We start from the raw sequence: 17,520 nt of genomic DNA on the forward strand, positions 1-17,520 counted from the left end.
CCAAGCTCGTAAATACACCTTGCATCACAAACACGATTAAAATGGGCCATTAAACAGTACCATGTTCGTAAATCCAAGCAATAACTGGGGTCTAATATGTAATATTTGACCCTTAACACTTAAACAGAGCTTGTGTGGGCCACATAATAGAAAATAATGGTGACAATGGAACCCACTGTTAAAACTATCCAGGCTCACTATGATGCTTGTTAGAAGTGGATACTACCCAAGTCAGGACTTTTTGGGCCCATGGTGATTATGCTAACAAGGTGGACGGATCAGATCACCCCATTGTGGGCCTAAGGCCATGTCATTTTAGGGGTTGTTCACACCCCAAGTGCAGGGTTGTGATGTAGTAATAAACTCGGTAAGACCGAGGTCGAATCCACAGGGACTGAAACCTGTACGTTATCTGAAAATAACCAGATCTAAAACTAGGCTAAGATGAAATCTAAACCAATTGTGATTTGAGGAATAATGGTGAAATATTAATCTAAACTTAAAGAATTCAGAGAAAGGGAACTAGGGGTTCAGAGGATCCACTTGTAGAGATCAGGGAGATCTTATGCCTGCTTCATGGATATTATACTGAACTTACTTGATATAGTTTTCAAGAGATGAAAGGTATAAGAATTAGGTATGATTCCATCACAAATCCATGCCTAAGAGACAAGGTAAACAACAGAACTTAGACCAATCCATAACCAACTAAAAGATGTATGAGTGTTAGGAAGGATTCCATCATCCAACCATGTCTATGAGACGATGGCGAATAACAGGGTTTCCGAACATCAAAATAAAAGGAAAGGAATTATTCAAGCCATCACAGATCTACTGTAATTTAAATCACAATAAACCATTAATGACTAAAAGAATTTCTTAAATCAAAACAAAGTCAATCAGTTCAGTTCAAATCAAACCTGTAGAAGCTCCCATCACGCCACAAGCTTCACCTCTTAGCCCTAGCTAAGGGATTTAGCCTAACATAATCATAGGAAAAAGAAAAAAAATAAAGAAAAAATACATAAAAATTCCAAACACTTCTCTCTCCACCTCTCTCTCTCTATTTGACGTCCCCCATTCAAGCATACCCCCTTCTTCATGTTTGGAACTCTTTTTATAGCGTTTGGAGTGGTAAAAATCGGATTTGGGAAGCTATCGCACGCGCAGCGAAAGCCTTTTTGCAGCCGAGTTCGGGGCTTCATAACTCTCACGTTCCTTGCATTATTTCTGTAAAATCAGCATCTCTTGGAAGTATTTTCGCTGGCCTACACGATGGACGGTTCAGATCTGCCATATGATCAAAAATGGTGGGCCACAACTGCCTGAAAAATCCAATTTCGCGGACGTGTGTAGCCTTTCGCACGTCCAGCGCTGACGTGATCGGTGGGCCCCACAGAGGTATTTTCGGGAAAATTCACCTCGTCTATTAGATTCAAGATGAAATTTCAGTCAAGAATGGGTGGTTTTGAACGTCCATTGATGCGGCCCAGAGAAGAAATCACCCCAAAAATCGTTTTGAACGTCGCAGGACCGCCTGTTTGTGGCCTCTGTATCGCGCACGTGTGCTTGCATGGGTCCAAAAGTTCAGCAAGGTTTTGTAGTAGTCGAGGCCCTCTACATGATGGACGGTTTGGATTGTCCACTGGGACAATGTGTGGGGCCCACTAGCGTCCGTAAAAACGGATAGCGTCCGTCTGTTTTAACGCTAAAATGGAAGTTGCCGTTTTTGAGAAGAAGATGCGGGTCAGCGCTGCTGACCCGCTTTAGCTGGTTTGGTGCGGCTCGGGTACGTGTGTACCTCATGTACACGCTGTATATACGGGGCCCATTGTGATGTTCTATCAAAATCCAAACCATCCATTTGTTTCCTCATCTTATTTAAACCGCCGAGACCAAAGTTGAGATAGTTCTAGATATTAGGTGGGCCCAGAATCAATGGTTTATGGGCTTATCTGTCAGTTGGGGCACTTCCATAGTGATCCGAGGGCTGAAATTTGATATGTACGGTTAATTTATAGCCCTCAGGCCATGTATAAAGTTTTGAGCCAATCAGATGGCGGGAACTATGTGATCTTGCATTCTTCACCAATTTCGGGCCTCTTTAACGTGAATGACTTGATTTCCTCGGATCCCTGGTGTGTAATTCCATCGATCTTGGTCCCCTGGAGTCCGTCCCTTGCCTTGGGTGTCATCAGAGCGTCAAATCCATGGTTTAAGCACCCTTTTTCAGTTCATGCTTGTAAATACACTCTGCATCACAAACACGATTAAATCAGGTTATTAAACGGTATCAATGATTGTAAATCCATGCAATAACTGGGTCTGATATGCAATATTTGACCCTCAACACAACCACCAACCAGCATTTTGCTAGTCCCAAGCAAAATATGCGAAAAGTAAGTTGAGAATTACAGAACAATTTCTATAAACTCAAGTGATTTTTGTAGAATAATCCAGATATGAGAATTCCCAGATTCATGAATGTTGGATATTACTTTCTCCTAGACTCAAGTGCACGGTAAACTTCATAATCAAGTTCAAAGTATTATTCCATTAATTAGAAAAATTCTAATCATTGAGATCTATGAGCGTACAGTGTAATCTCAGCTTATCATCATTAAAATTCACTTCTCTATTTCAGGATATCACTGGTAGCCAATAAGAAGATTCATGATAACTAAAACTTGCCTCACAGATCATCTTTTCATTCCTTCAGCTTTTGATTTTTCCATTAAAAGGAACGCCAAGAAGGGGAATCAAATCCTCACCTATAGGGAGCAAACCTATGATGAAGACTGTACACCCAAATTTTTTCAAATATCATTCATAGGGAATTAAATCTACACCTATAGGGAGCAAACCTATGGCGTCGACCATTCGCCCAATCCTTTCAATTTCTCAGGTTGGTTCCCTTCAAGCTTAGTGAGTACCAAGTAAATCCTTCAATATCAAACTGAAACCTTAATGTGAAAGCGAGATGTGACATGTGAGATCATAACTCAATCAATGTTTACAACTTCTAATCAGAGATTAACACTTCAAACTTAACTGTGAAATCTAATATAATAAATAACTGAATCTAAGAGTCATAAATTACCAACATCACTCATCTTGTAATTCTAAATCCAAGATGGTTGTTAAAATCACTTCGGATTCACAAAAATGTCAGAAAATTTTTTAAAAAATTTCACAATTTTTGCTCAAGACCAAGAAAACACTGATTAGGAACCCTAATCTCCCACCCCCAACCTAAAATCTACATTGTCTTCAATGTAAAAGAAATAAGCATGCAGTGCACATGGGACAACAAAAATATAAGAGGAGTGATGGAAAGATAGTACCTGGACGAAAGAATCAAAAGGCTTTCCACAGATATCTACATAAGATCGGGTGAGCACAAGAGAGAAACCAACAGAAGTAAAATAAAAATAACAAAAATGAAATCCTACCTACACCACTTTCGCAGATACTCTCGATTGCATTTAGCGTATGCAACAAGCCTTTAAACCCCTAGGTTGCCCCTAGTGGACGAGTTGTAGTCTCGTGAGGGTTTGCAGCAATGTTACCCACAAACATTGAACTAACTAACTAGGAAAATGAAACAGAAAGAAAAGCTGGATTGGCTCCCAGGAGCGCGAAGTTCACCGTCTATCATATTCCTATGAAAACAGGAAACCTACCTATACCTCCATAAGACTAGGAGATCAATCCTGGTAAACAGGATCAGTCAGAGGTATGAACATGTCCTCTGAATCAAATTTCTCGACAAATGGCTTTAAGCGATGTCCATTTACTTTAAACTCCCTGCCATTGTCGGGGTCTCTTATCTCGACGGCCCCATGAGAGTAAGTAGTGATAACAGTAAAAGGGCCGATCCAACGAGATCGAAGCTTACCCGGAAAGAGATGTAATCGAGAGTTATACAAGAGGACTTTCTGGCCTGGCGTTAATAATTTTCGTAAAATATGTTGGTCATGAAACGCCTTCATCTTGTCCTTGTAAATTCTCGAGTTCTCATAAGCGTCGTTCCGGATTTCTTCGAGTTCATTTAACTGAAGTTTGCATAGCGAGCCAGCGTTGTCCAAATTGAAATTCAAACTTTTGATTGCCCAGTAGGCTCTATGTTCCAACTCCATAGGCAAGTGACAAGCTTTCCCATAGACAAGTCTAAAGGGAGACATTCCAATAGGGGTTTTAAAAGCAGTACGATACGCCCATAAGGCATCGGTCAATCGAATTGACCAATCCTTACGGTCAAGGTTAACCATTTTTTCCAAAATATGTTTGATCTCCCTATTGAAAATCTCAACTTGCCCGCTTGTCTGTGGGTGGTATGGGGTGCTCACCTTATGAGAGATACCGTATTTTTTCATTAAACTCTCAAATGGTCTATTACAAAAGTGTGAGCCCCCATTACTAATGATAGCTCGAGGCGTTCCAAATCGGGAAAGGAGGTTTTCTTTCAGGAATTTAATGACCGTGCGATGGTCATTAGTTCAACATGGAATCACTTCGACCCATTTAGTGACATAGTCTACGGCAAGCAAAATATATAAATTTTCAAAAGATTGGGGGAATGGCCCCATGAAATCGATGCCCTAGCAATCAAATGCCTTGATGATAAGAATGAGGTTTAAAGGTATCATATTTCGACGGGACAACGCTCCCAATTTTTGACAACGCTCACAAGCTTTGCAAAACTCGTGAGTGTCCCTGAACATAGTGGGCCAGTAAAAGCCACACTGCAAAATCTTGGTCGTGGTCTTTTTAGCAGAAAAGTGACCACCACAGGCCTGTGAGTGACAAAAGGAGATGATACTTTGATGCTCATCGTCTGGCACACATCTCCTCAGGATTTGGTCTGGGTAAAATTTAAACAAATACGGATCATCCCAGAAAAAGTTACGTACCTTGGTGAAAAATTTCTTCTTATCTTGCGCAGTCCAATGTGTCGGTATGGAACCTGTGGCAAGATAATTAGCAATATCAGCGAACCAAGGTGAATGGGAGACTCTAAACAATTGTTCATCGGGGAACATGTCATTGATATGTGTTATTTCAAGGGAATCAGAGGGATTAAGGCGAGAAAGATGGTCAGCCACTACGTTCTCTACTCCCTTTTTATCTTTTATCTCTAGGTCAAATTCCTGGAGTAGGAGGATCCATCGTATCAGGCGGGGCTTAGTATCATTCTTAGACAGAAGATACTTAAGCACTGTGTGATCAGTGTAAATAATGATCTTGGATCCAATCAAGTAGGACCTAAATTTGTCCAAGGCGAACACTACGACTAAGAGTTCCTTTTTCGTAGTCGAGTAGTTCACTTGGGCAGGATTTAGAGTCTTACTTGCGTAATGAATAACGTAGGGTTTCTTATCTTTTCTCTGGCCTAGAACTACCCCAAGAGCATAATCAGACGCGTCGCACATAAGTTCAAAAGGAATGCTCCAGTCAGGTGGCTGTATGATGGGTGCACTAGTCAATGTGCCCTTAAGCTTAGTGAAAGCTTCCTGACATGGTTCAGTCCACTCATATGGTGCATCCTTTTGAAGTAGATTACATAGAGGACGATAAATGAGACTAAAGTCCTTTATGAATCTTCTGTAAAACCCGGCGTGTCCTAGGAAGGATCGCACGTCCCTTATGTTCTTGGGTGGAGGTAGGTTAGAGATAAGATCGATCTTTGCCTTATTCACCTCGATTCCTTTGGAAGAAATAATGTGTCCAAGGACAATTCCCTTCTAAACCATGAAATGACACTTCTCCCAATTAAGTACCAAGTTCTTTTCTTCACATCTCTTCAACACGCATTTAAGACTTTCCAAGCACTCGCTGAAAGAAGAACCGAAGACAGAGAAATCGTCCATGAAGACCTCTAAATATTGCCCCACCATGTCAGAAAATATGCTCATCATACATCGCTGGAAGGTGGCAGGAGCATTACATAGTCCAAACGGCATCCTTCGGTAAGCAAAGGTGCCGTAGGGACATGTAAACGTAGTCTTTTCTTAATCTTTAGGGGCGATCTCTATCTGGCTGTAGCCCGAATACCCGTCAAGGAAACTGTAATAGGAATGACCAGCTAACCTTTCCAAGATCTGATCAATGAAGGGTAAAAGAAAGTGGTCTTTCCTCGTGACGGTATTTAATTTTCTGTAGTCAATGCACATCCTCCAACCAGTAGTGACTCTAGTCGGCACGAGTTCATTATTGGCATTGGGTACGATGGTGATCCCGGACTTCTTAGGAACCACCTGAGTTGGACTCACCCATTGACTATCAGATATAGGGTACATGATACCCACATCCAATAGTTTAAGAACCTCAGCCTTAACCATTTCCTTCATGTTTAGATTTAGTCTACGTTGTGGTTGCCGAGCGGTCTTCGCATTATCCTCAAGATATATGCGGTGAGTACAAATCAAGGGGTCGATTCCCTTGAGGTCCGCGATTGTCCATCCAAGGGCTCCCTTATGCCCCAGGAGAGTAGATATGAGCATTCTCTCTTGTTCTTTCTCAAGGTGGACAAAAATCACCACCGGGTATGTCTCATCTTGACCTAAGTATGCATATTTTAAATCAGAGGGCAAAAGTTTTAGGTCAAGCTTCGGTGGCTTGAGGTTAGACGGTAGAGGCACTTCATCAGTTTGGGGTAACTCTTCAAATTGTGGCCTCCAGCGGTTAACTTCAAGTACCGGTACCGCATCAAGCATGGCACACGTCTCCCTAATTATGTCATCATCAAACTCATGGGAGTGGGCCAGGCACGTCTCTAGAGGATCAGAGGATAAGGTAAGGGGTGTCCTGTCATCCACGAAAGTATCGATCATGTTAATATCGTAGATATCGTCATCTTCCTCTATCCGTCTGGCCGTGTTGAAAAAGATATTCATTTCTAATGTCATATTCCCGAAAGACATACTCATGACACCATTCCTGCAATTGATAATTGCGTTTGAAGTGGCAAGGAATGAGCGACCAAGAATGACGGGAATCTGAGTGCTTGTGTTACCGATGGGTTCGGTATCCAGGATGATGAAATCAACTGGGTAGTAAAATTGATAAACCTGGACCAACACATCCTCAATTATCCCTTTTGGTATACGAACAGAGCGATCAGCAAGTTGTAGTGTGGTTAAAGTGGGTTTTAATTCACCTAAGCCCAACTGTTTATATACCGAGTAGGGGATAAGATTAACGCTCGCTCTTAAGTCAAGAAGTGCGTGATCAATTCGATGGTCCCCAATTACACATGATATGGTTGGGCTACCGGGGTCTTTGAATTTTTGCGGCACATCTTGCTTTAGGATGACACTCACTTTCTCAGTCAGGAAGATTTTCTTTTGAATATTTTGCCGTCTTTTGGTCGTACATAAGTCTTTCAGGAATTTGGCATATGAAGGTATTTGTTTCACGGCATCAAGTAGTGGAATGTTGACCTTCACTTGTTTCAACACCTCTAGAATATCCTGAGAGTTAGAGAGAGATTTTGGTGCAACCAACCGTTGGGGAAATGGAGCAACCGGCTTTCCTTAAGGTTCCGGTTCTAACTCTGGTGGGGCATGGCTAGATCCATCTTCTTTATCCACTTCCGGGTCCTTAGGCTTTTCAGCCATAACAGGAATGGTTTTGTCAATGATCTTTCCACTCCTAAGAGTGGTGATGGATTTAGCTTGCTCCATCTGATTTGAAGAGCTTAGGTCGCTAACTTCATATTGCGGTTTAGGATTGGGAAGAGGTTGAGCTGGGAAGCTCCCCTTGTTCCCAATCGTATTTTCAGCCTTAAGTCCTTGTATTGCTTTTGTACGGTCTTGGAAGGCCTGTAGCATACCCTGATTGAAAAGCTCTTGCTTTTGAAAATGTTTCAGAACCGAATCCTCTTGAGGTTTCTCTTGAGTTGGATTTTGATTTAGGTAACCTTGAGGTGTAGCGGTTTGTCCATTCCTCCAACTGAAGTTGGGATGATTTCTCCAGCCAAGATTGTATGTGTTAGAGGTGGGCCCACTGAAAGGTCTTTGGTAATTGCTTACAGCATTGGATTGCTCATTTAATACCTCTTAAAAGGCAGAGATAGTTGGACAGTTTTCAGTAGTATGAATGTTGCAACCACAGATGCTACAAACAATTTCCTTAGCCTTATCCTTCTTAAATTCCATGGCCTCGAGTTTCCTAGTGAGATTAGCTACCTTAGCATTAATATCATCGTCTTCTCTCAGGAGATACATTCCACCCCTTTCCTTGGAGTGAGTCGGCCTAGACGTAGTACTAGGTCTAGGGGAGATATCCCATGTTTGTGTGTTCTCAGCAAGTTTATCAAAGTAATCCCACACTTCATCGACTCCTTTATTCATAAACTCCCCATTACACATCGTCTCGACTAATTGGCGCATGGGAGATGTCAGTCCATCATAGAAAAAGTTCGTGATGCGCCACGTTTCAAAACCATGTTGTGGGCATGAACTGACAAGATCCTTGAACCGCTCCCAACATTGGAAGAATGTTTCATCTTCCCTTTGGGCGAAGTTCATGATCGACTTTCTTAGGGTGTTCATCTTATGGTATGGGAAAAACTTCTTAATGAACTCCCTTGTCATGTCATTCCATCTGTCAATTGATCGAGGACGTAGTGAATGTAACCACGTCTTGGCTTCCTCTTTCATAGAAAAGGGAAAGAGTTTCAACCTGACCGTGTCATCAGACACGTTAAGAAAGTATAAGGTAGCTATGATCTCGTCAAATTCTTTTAAATGTAAGTAAGGATTCTCTAACTTAAGCCCATGAAATTTAGGGAGGAGTTGGATCACCCCTGGCTTGATATTCATGTGTCCTTTATTCTCAGGAAAAACCATGCATGAGGGCGTACTCATCCCCGCCGGTTGTAAGTAATCTCGTAAGGTACGAGGCGGGGGTGCTTGATGCACCTCATTCTCATCCTGAAGATCTTCTACCCTAGGTTGGGGTAGAAGAGGTTGATTTTCAGCCATATCCTCAATTAACTCAGGGGATTTCGAGTGGTGTCTAGTCCTACGATGGACAGTTAACCCTTCAACTAATCCTCCTTCAGTCAAGAGACGTCGAGTGTTGTCATGAGCCCACTTGGGCATGAAACAGTCGTAGCCCTCAATTAAATTCTAAACCTAATCCTAAGAAGGGAAATAAAAATCTAAACAGAGAAAGAGGGTTGGAAGGAAGTTACCAAATTGGAGTCCCTAAATTGAAACCTGCAAAATAAAACAAAACAAATTAGTTTCTAAGAATAGCAAGCCTGTAAAATTCTTAAGAAGAGAAATATAGAAATAAAAAGAAACAAGGAAGAATTCCTAAATTAGAAAGTAGAAATTTAGAAAGAGCGTACCGAATTTAGAAATTTCTAATGAGCCTACAAAACAGGAAAGTTAGTTTCTAAACAGAAAGTCTTAAAAAAAAATTTCTAAAAATAAAATAGGAAACAAAATTAGATTCTAAAAGAGTTAGAATTAGAAACTTACTAAAAAGGAATCCTAATCTAGAAATAGTAAGGAAGAGAGAAATTACCAATTTAGAAACCTATCTCAGAATCCTACAAAATAAGAAAGTTGGGTTAGTTTCTAAAAAAAAAGAAAACTATCTAAAAATAGAAAGTTACTTAAAACAGAAAATTTCTAAAAATTAAAGAAAAACCTGGAATTAGAAAATTCTAAAATAAATCCTAAAAATCAGAAAAGTCCTAATCTTAAACTAATCTTAAAACCAGTTAACTTCAGGAAACGTAGCCGTCAATCCCCGGCAACAGCGCCAAAAACTTATTCACACTCCAAGTGCAGGGTTGTGATGTAGTAATAAACTCAGTAAGACCGAGGTCGAATCCACAGGGACTGAAACCTGTACGTTATCTGAAAATAACCAGATCTAGAACTAGGCTAAGATGAAATCTAAACCAATTGTGATTTGAGGAATAATGATGAAATATTAATCTAAACTTAAAGAATTCAGAGAAAGGGAACTAGGGATTCAGAGGATCCACTTGTAGAGATCAGGGAGATCTTATGCCTGCTTCATGGATATTATACTGAACTTACTTGATATAGTTTTCAAGAGATGAAAGGTATAAGAATTAGGTATGATTCCATCACAAATCCATGCCTACGAGACAAGGTAAACAACAGAACTTAGACCAATCCATAACCAACTAAAAGATGTATGAGTGTTAGGAAGGATTCCATCATCCAACCATGTCTATGAGACGATGGCGAACAACAGGGTTTCCGAACATCAAAATAAAAGGAAAGGAATTATTCAAGCCATCACAGATCTACTGTAATTTAAATCACAACAAACCATTAATGACTAAAAGAATTTCTTAAATCAAAACAAAGTCAATCAGTTCAGTTCAAATCAAACCTGTAGAAGCTCCCATCACGCCACAAGCTTCACCTCTTAGCCCTATCTAAGGGATTTAGCCTAACATAATCATAGAAAAAAGAAGAAAAATAAAGAAAAAATACATAAAAATTCCAAACACTTCTCTCTCCGCCTCTCTCTCTCTCTATCTGACGTCCCCTATTCAAGCATACCCCCTTCTCCACGTTTGGAACTCTTTTTATAGCTTTTGGAGTGGTGGAAATCGGATTTGGGAAGTTATCGCACGCGCAGCGAAAGCCTTTTCGCAGCCGAGTTCGGGGCTTCATAACTCTTGCGTTCCTTGCATTATTTCTATAAAATCAGCGTCTCTTGGAAGTATTTTCGCTGGCCTACACGATGGACGGTTCAGATCTGCCATATGATCAAAGATGGTAGGCCGCAACTGCCTGGAAAATCCAATTTCGCGGACGTGTGTAGCCTTTCGCACGTCCGGCGCTGACGTGATCGGTGGGCCCCACAGAGGTATTTTTGGGGAAATCCACCCCGTCCATTAGATTCAGGATGAAAGTTCAGTCAAGAATGGGTGGTTTTGAACGTCCATTGACGCGGCCCAGAGAAGAAATCACCCCAAAAATCGTTTTGAACGTCGCAAGACCGCCTGTTTGTGGCCTCTGTATCGCGCACGTGTGATTGCATGAGTCCAAAAGTTCAACAAGGTTTTGTAGTAGTCGAGGCCCTCTACATGATGGACGGTTTGTATTGTCTACTGGGACAATGTGTGGGGCCCACTAGCGTCCGTAAAAACGGACAGCGTCCGTCCGTTTTAACGCTAAAATGGAAGTTGCCGTTTTTGAGAAGAAGATGCGGGTCAGCGCTGCTGACCCGCTTTAGCTGGTTTGGTACGGCTCGGGTACGTGTGTACCTCATGTACACACGCTGTATATACGGGGCCCATTGTGATGTTCTATCAAAATCCAAACCATCCATTTGTTTCCTCATCTTATTTAAACCGCCGAGACCAAAGTTGAGACAGTTCCAGATATCAGGTGGGCCCAGAATCAATGGTTTATGGGCTTATCTGTCAGTTGGGGCACTTCCATAGTGATCCGAGGGCTGAAATTTGATATGTACGGTTAATTTATAGCCCTCAGGCCATGTATAAAGTTTTGAGCCAATCAGATGGCGAGAATTATGTGATCTTGCATTCTTCACCAATTTCGGGCCTCTTTAACGTGAATGGCTTGATTTCCTCGGATCCCTGGTATGTAATTCCATCGATCTTAGTCCCCTGGAGTCCGTCCCTTGCCTTGGGTGTCATCAGAGCGTTAAATTCATAGTTTAAGCACCCTTTTTCAGTTCATGCTTGTAAATACACTCTGCATCACAAACACGATTAAATCAGGCTATTAAACGGTATCAATGATTGTAAATCCATGCAATAACTGGGTCTGATATGCAATATTTGACCTTCAACAGGGGTAAGGCCCAAATATCAGCCTGATCTAGCGCTCGTGTGGGCTAGAAAATAGAAAATAATTATGGGGCCACATTGATGTATGTGTATAATCCATGTCGCTCATCCTTTTAAGGCCCACGGCAAGCTGACAGACAAGGTGGACAGAATGGATTACTCCATTGTGCGCCTTAGGCTATTGTACTAATGGCTACCTTTTCATTTGGTAGTAAAGGAAGTGAACATGCAACAACCGCGACCCATATAACATGACAACCACGACCCATGTAACATGATAACTATGATCCATGACAACCACGACCCATATAACATGACAATCATGACCCATATAACATGGCAACTACAACCCATGCAAACCATGACCCATATGGCAACTACGTCCCATATGGTTACTCCATGGACAACCACGACCCATATAAAATGACAACCACGACCTTTATAATATGATAACTACGATCCATGACAACTATAACCCATATAACATGACAACCACGACCCATATAACATGGCAACTACGACCCATAAGAGACCTATATGGCAACTACATCCCATATGGCTACTCCATGGACAACCACGACCCATATAATATGACAACCACGACCCATATAACATGATAACTACGATCCATGACAACTATAACCCATATAACATGACAATCATGACCCTTACAACATGACAACCACGACCCATATAATATGACAACCACGACCCATATGGGACCTATATGGCAATTACAACCTATATAGCTACTCCATGGGAAACCGCGACCCATATAACAAGACAACCACGACCCATGACAACTATGACCCTTACCTCATGACAACCACGACCCTTACCGGATTACAACCACCTGATGCGACCTATGCTACTATACAGATATTGTTTGCATGACTATGGCGTGACTTACACTAACTTAGTGATGTGCTCATACATAGGACGATGATAGCGTGACTTGCATATAAGATCCTTACTGTCCATCAAAGTTAGTGCATGACATACGTAGATATCATTTATCCCATGTAGTAACCAAGTTAGTGCAAGTTACGCCTTAGTCGTGCAAACGATATCTATATAGTAGCATAGGACGCATCAAATGCTTGTAATGCGGTAAGGGTCGTGGTTATCATGAGGTAAGGGTCGTGGTTGTCATGTTATATGGGTCATGGTTGTTATGGGTCGTAGTTATTATGTTATATGGGTCATGGTTGTCCTGTTATATGGGTTGTAGTTATAATGGGTCGTAATTGTCATGGATTGTAGTTATCATGTTATATGGGTCGTGGTTATCATGTTATATAGGTCATGGTTCTCATTTTAAGGCCAAGGCCTATAAAATAAAGACTACGACTCATATTACATGACAACCACGACCCTTACCTCATGATAACCACGACCCTTACCACATTACAACCACGACCCTTACCGCATTACATTAACTTGGTGAAGTGCCCATACATGCGCACGACTATGGCGTGACTTGCACATAAGATCCTTACTGTCCATCAAAGTTAGAAAAGTAACATGGCCATCCGTACCAAAGCTAGCTTGGCGTTTTTTGAATATGAGATGTGTTGAGCAGCACGCCAACAATGTAGTGAGCCTAGATCCAATCTCAGGCCTCACCCACAAACGATAAACAAGAAGAAATATAAACTAAAAATAAATCAAAGCAATCTAAAAACTAAACCACAAGACAAGATATACGTGAAAAAATCTCAATCTAGGGTAAAAAACCACGGATGCAAACCTCCACTATGAAGAACAAAGATTACAAGGCAATCTACTAACCTCTCCCTTGGAAGTACGGAGAAAATCCCTTGCCCACACCTTAGAAATATTTTTCAATATTCACCTTAACCCTAGAATAGCCCTAGGGACCCCAATTTATAGTTTTGGCAACTTCTCTTTCGCACCCTTGCGAAAGGCGACACAGAAATCTGCAGTCCGCATCAGATTCAGAAATGAATTTGCGTAACCACGACCGATTGAGCAGACTGTATGACCGGTCGAGTGGACTCCACGACCGGTCGTGCATGGCCCACGACCGGTCAAGCACTTCGGACCCAAAAACTGATGCTCGCTGGAGTTTGAGTCATGCCAGTCTACGACTGGTCACGACTGGTCGAGCAAGGGCCACGACCGGTCGTGCGCGGCCCCAGATGTGGCTCCACTTTTCAACAATCTCCCACTTGGAGACACATCGCCATAAACCTTTGTCTTTTTCATCCGGAGTGCACCACCTCCCCATCTTCAAGCCTGAAGACCAATCAAAGTTGAACAGAGCTTCAGTTTCTCCCGTGTGACCGCCTTAGTCAGCATATCCGCAGGATTCTCACTTGTATGAATCTTTTCTAGAGCAATCGATCCATCTTTCAGTAACGAATGTATAAAGTAATATCTGATGGCAATATGCTTGGTCCTTGAATGAAAGGCTGAATTCTTAGCCAAGTGTATTGCACTCTGACTGTCACTGTACAGCTTGCAATCTGCTTGCTTCTTACCCAACTCCTCCATAAAAGCTTGCATCCACACCATCTCCTTACACGCTTCTGTAGCCGCAACATATTCTGCTTTCATCGTACTGATAAATACTATCTTCTGTAACTGAGAGACCCAACTGACTGCAGCACTACCCAGAGAAAAAATATAACCTATAGTGCTTCTTCTGCTGTCGTTATTTCCTGCCAAATCTGAATCCATGTAGCCTTGTAGCTAAATTTTTATTTCATCATAGCACAGCCCCACATCCTTAGTACCTACCAGGTATCTAAGGATCCACTTCACAGCTTCCCAATGTTCCTTCCCGGGGTTGTTTATGAACCTACTAACAACTCCCACTGCTTGAGCAATGTCTGGCCTCGTGCTCACCATATCACACATGAGACTCCCAATAGCTGACGCGTATGAGACTTTAGCCATATAGTCTCAATCCTTCTGCGTCTTTGCTCCTTGCTCCTTAGATAGCTTGAAGTGGTTGCCTAATGGAGTGTTAACTGGCTTAGCACCTCCCATATTGAATCGATTAAGTACTTTGGCTATATACTCTGCCTGTGACAGAACTAATTTCTTGTTTTCCCTGTCACGCTTTATCCTCATGCATAGGATTTGTTTTGCAGCTCCTAAATCCTTCATGGCAAATTCTCTAGACAGTTTTCTTTTGAGATTTGAGATATCCTTCATGCTTGAACCGGCCACAAGCAAATCATCAACGTACAGAAGAAGGATGATGTACGACGTATCAAACTTCTTCAAGTAACAACAGTGGTCTGCAAGACATCTCCCGAAACCGTTTCTCGACATGAAACTGTCGAACTTCTTGTACCATACCTCGGGGCCTGCTTCAGGCCATATAGACTTTTCTTCAGTTTGCACACTTTGTTCTCCTTACCTGGTGCCATGTATCCTATCGGCTAATACATGTATATCTCTTCTTCAAGGTCCCCATGAAGAAAGGCTATCTTAACATCTAGCTGCTCTAGATGTAAGTCCTCCATAACCACTATACTCAAGACCATGCGAATCGTAGACATTTTCACTACAGGTAAAAATATTTTAGTGAAATCGATACCTGCCTTTTGTTGAAACCCTTTTACAACCAATCTAACCTTGTACCGTTTCGAACCATCATGCTCCTCCTTCAGTCTGCAAACCCACTTGTTATGAAAAACTTTCTTACCATTAGGTAGAGTGACTAGCTCCCATGTACGATTAGACTCAAGAGAGTCCATCTTATCATCCATGGCCTACTCCCACTTAACCCGTGTATTTGACTGTAACGTCTCTTCAAAACACTGTAACTCACCATTATCTGTCAGCAGTAGATAATGTAAGGAGGGTGAGTATCGGACTGTGGGTCTCCTATCCCAAGTAGACCTCCTCACAATCGGTGTATGCGGCTCTGCCTCATAATGCTCATGTGCATGATCATCCTGTGGCGTTATAACACCCGTGTCTAGTAACTCTTCTATCTATACGAATTCTTTTTTCTCGGCCTTATTTTCCTGCACACTGTCCTTATGCATCACTTTTTTATTGAAGAGTACGTCCTTGTTTCTAATGATTTTTCTATTTTCTACATCTCAAAACCTGTAGCCAAAATCATGCTGCCCGTAGCCTATAAAAGTGCACCTCCTGGACTTTGCATCCAGCTTATTTCTGTGCTTTGCATCAATGTGAACATATGAAGTGCAACCGAACACTTTGATATGTGCAAGGTTCACTTCTTTTCCAGTCCACGTTTCTTCTAGTAGCTCACCATCCAATGGTGCTGAGGGACTTCTATTGATGAGATATGTGACAATATTCACAGCATTTGCCTAAAAGGTTTTAAGCAACCCTACATGTAACCTCATGCTCCTGGCACGCTTAAGGGTGGTCCTGTTAATGCGCTCAGCTACACCATTCTGTTGTTGTGTCCCTGAAATCATTTTCTGATGTTTGATTTCATTTGCTGCACAATACTCCTCAAATCTCTTCTCACAGTACTCTCCTTCATTATCAGATCTGAGACATTTTACTGTTTTACCTGTCTCGTTTTCTACCATAACTTTCCACTTCTTAAATACATCAAACACATCAGATTTATGTTTTAAGAAATAGACCCACAGTTTTCTACTAGCATCATCTATAAAGGAAATAAAATAACGTGAGCCACCAAGAGATAATACCTGTGTCGGTCCCCACAAATCAGTGTATACAAGCTCCAACAGATGCGTCTTTAGAGCGCATCCCGTCTTCTTGAAGCTTACCCTCTTCTGTTACCATACACGCAGTCCTCGCAGAATTCTAAGTTAATAGACTTCAGCCCTGGTAGCTTCCCTTTTGACAATAACACTTTCATCACTTTCTCACTCATATGTCCCAACCTCTGATGCTATAACTGCACATTCACTCCAGTTGATGTGACTGCGAGTGAACTATACGATCCTAGAGTCACGTACAAAGTATCTTCCTTCTTACCTTGAGATATCACTAAGGCACCTTTTGTAATCTTCCAGTAATTACTGGTGAATGTCGTCACATAACCGGTATCGGCCAACTGCCTCACTGATATCAGCTCCTTCTCAAACTCGGTACATGTCTGACATCCTTCAATTTCAACGTCGTTCCGTCTTTCTGATTTATATGAACGTCTCCCTTTCCAATAATACTGCATGGCTCATCATCACCCAGGTAGGCTTTCCCAAAGTTACCTGATACATAATCACGCAGAACTTTCTTACATGAAGTGGCATGAAACGAAGCTCCCGAGTCTATGACCCAAGACTCATTCCTCGCATCAAGAGACAAGATCAATGCCTCTGTGTCACTCTCCTCAGATAGATTCACTGAATCCTTTCCACCTCGAGAGCTTCCTTCTTGTTTCTTGAGCGCACTGCAATCACGTTTCATGTGCCCCTTCTTGCCACAGTGTCAACACCCGTCTTTGTCCTTCGGTCCCTTAGACTTCTTCCTCGACTTAAAACGCCCATGTTTATTGCCTCTTTTGTTCAGCGATCTTCCTCTTCCTTCAATGTTTAGAGCATTCCCTGAATCCTTTGAAATTCCTGATGCCTTTCTTCTAGATTCTTCGCTAAGAATTAGATCGGCCACATCATCAAATTTCAGCTTTGTCGACTCTAAAGAATTGCTCACAGCAATTACCAAACCATCCCAACTGTCTGACAAACTGGATAAGATCAATAACGCCCTGACCTCATTCT

At 41.8% G+C, this 17,520-nt stretch overlaps 1 protein-coding gene and 1 non-coding gene across 2 annotated transcripts in view; both read left to right on the plus strand.

The window, feature by feature from the left end:
• The window catches only part of LOC131235629 (phosphoenolpyruvate/phosphate translocator 1, chloroplastic-like), a 42,207-nt gene that overhangs the window by 15,586 nt on the left and 9,101 nt on the right, over nucleotides 1-17,520 (plus strand). The gene's annotated exons all lie outside the window — the stretch shown is intronic.
• On the plus strand, nucleotides 8,443-8,549 carry LOC131235872 (small nucleolar RNA R71). The gene has a single exon (XR_009166389.1). It is a non-coding gene; the product is annotated as a small nucleolar RNA R71 (small nucleolar RNA).

This window comes from Magnolia sinica, chromosome 19 (assembly GCF_029962835.1).
Source record: "Magnolia sinica isolate HGM2019 chromosome 19, MsV1, whole genome shotgun sequence".
NCBI lineage: Eukaryota > Viridiplantae > Streptophyta > Magnoliopsida > Magnoliales > Magnoliaceae > Magnolia > Magnolia sinica.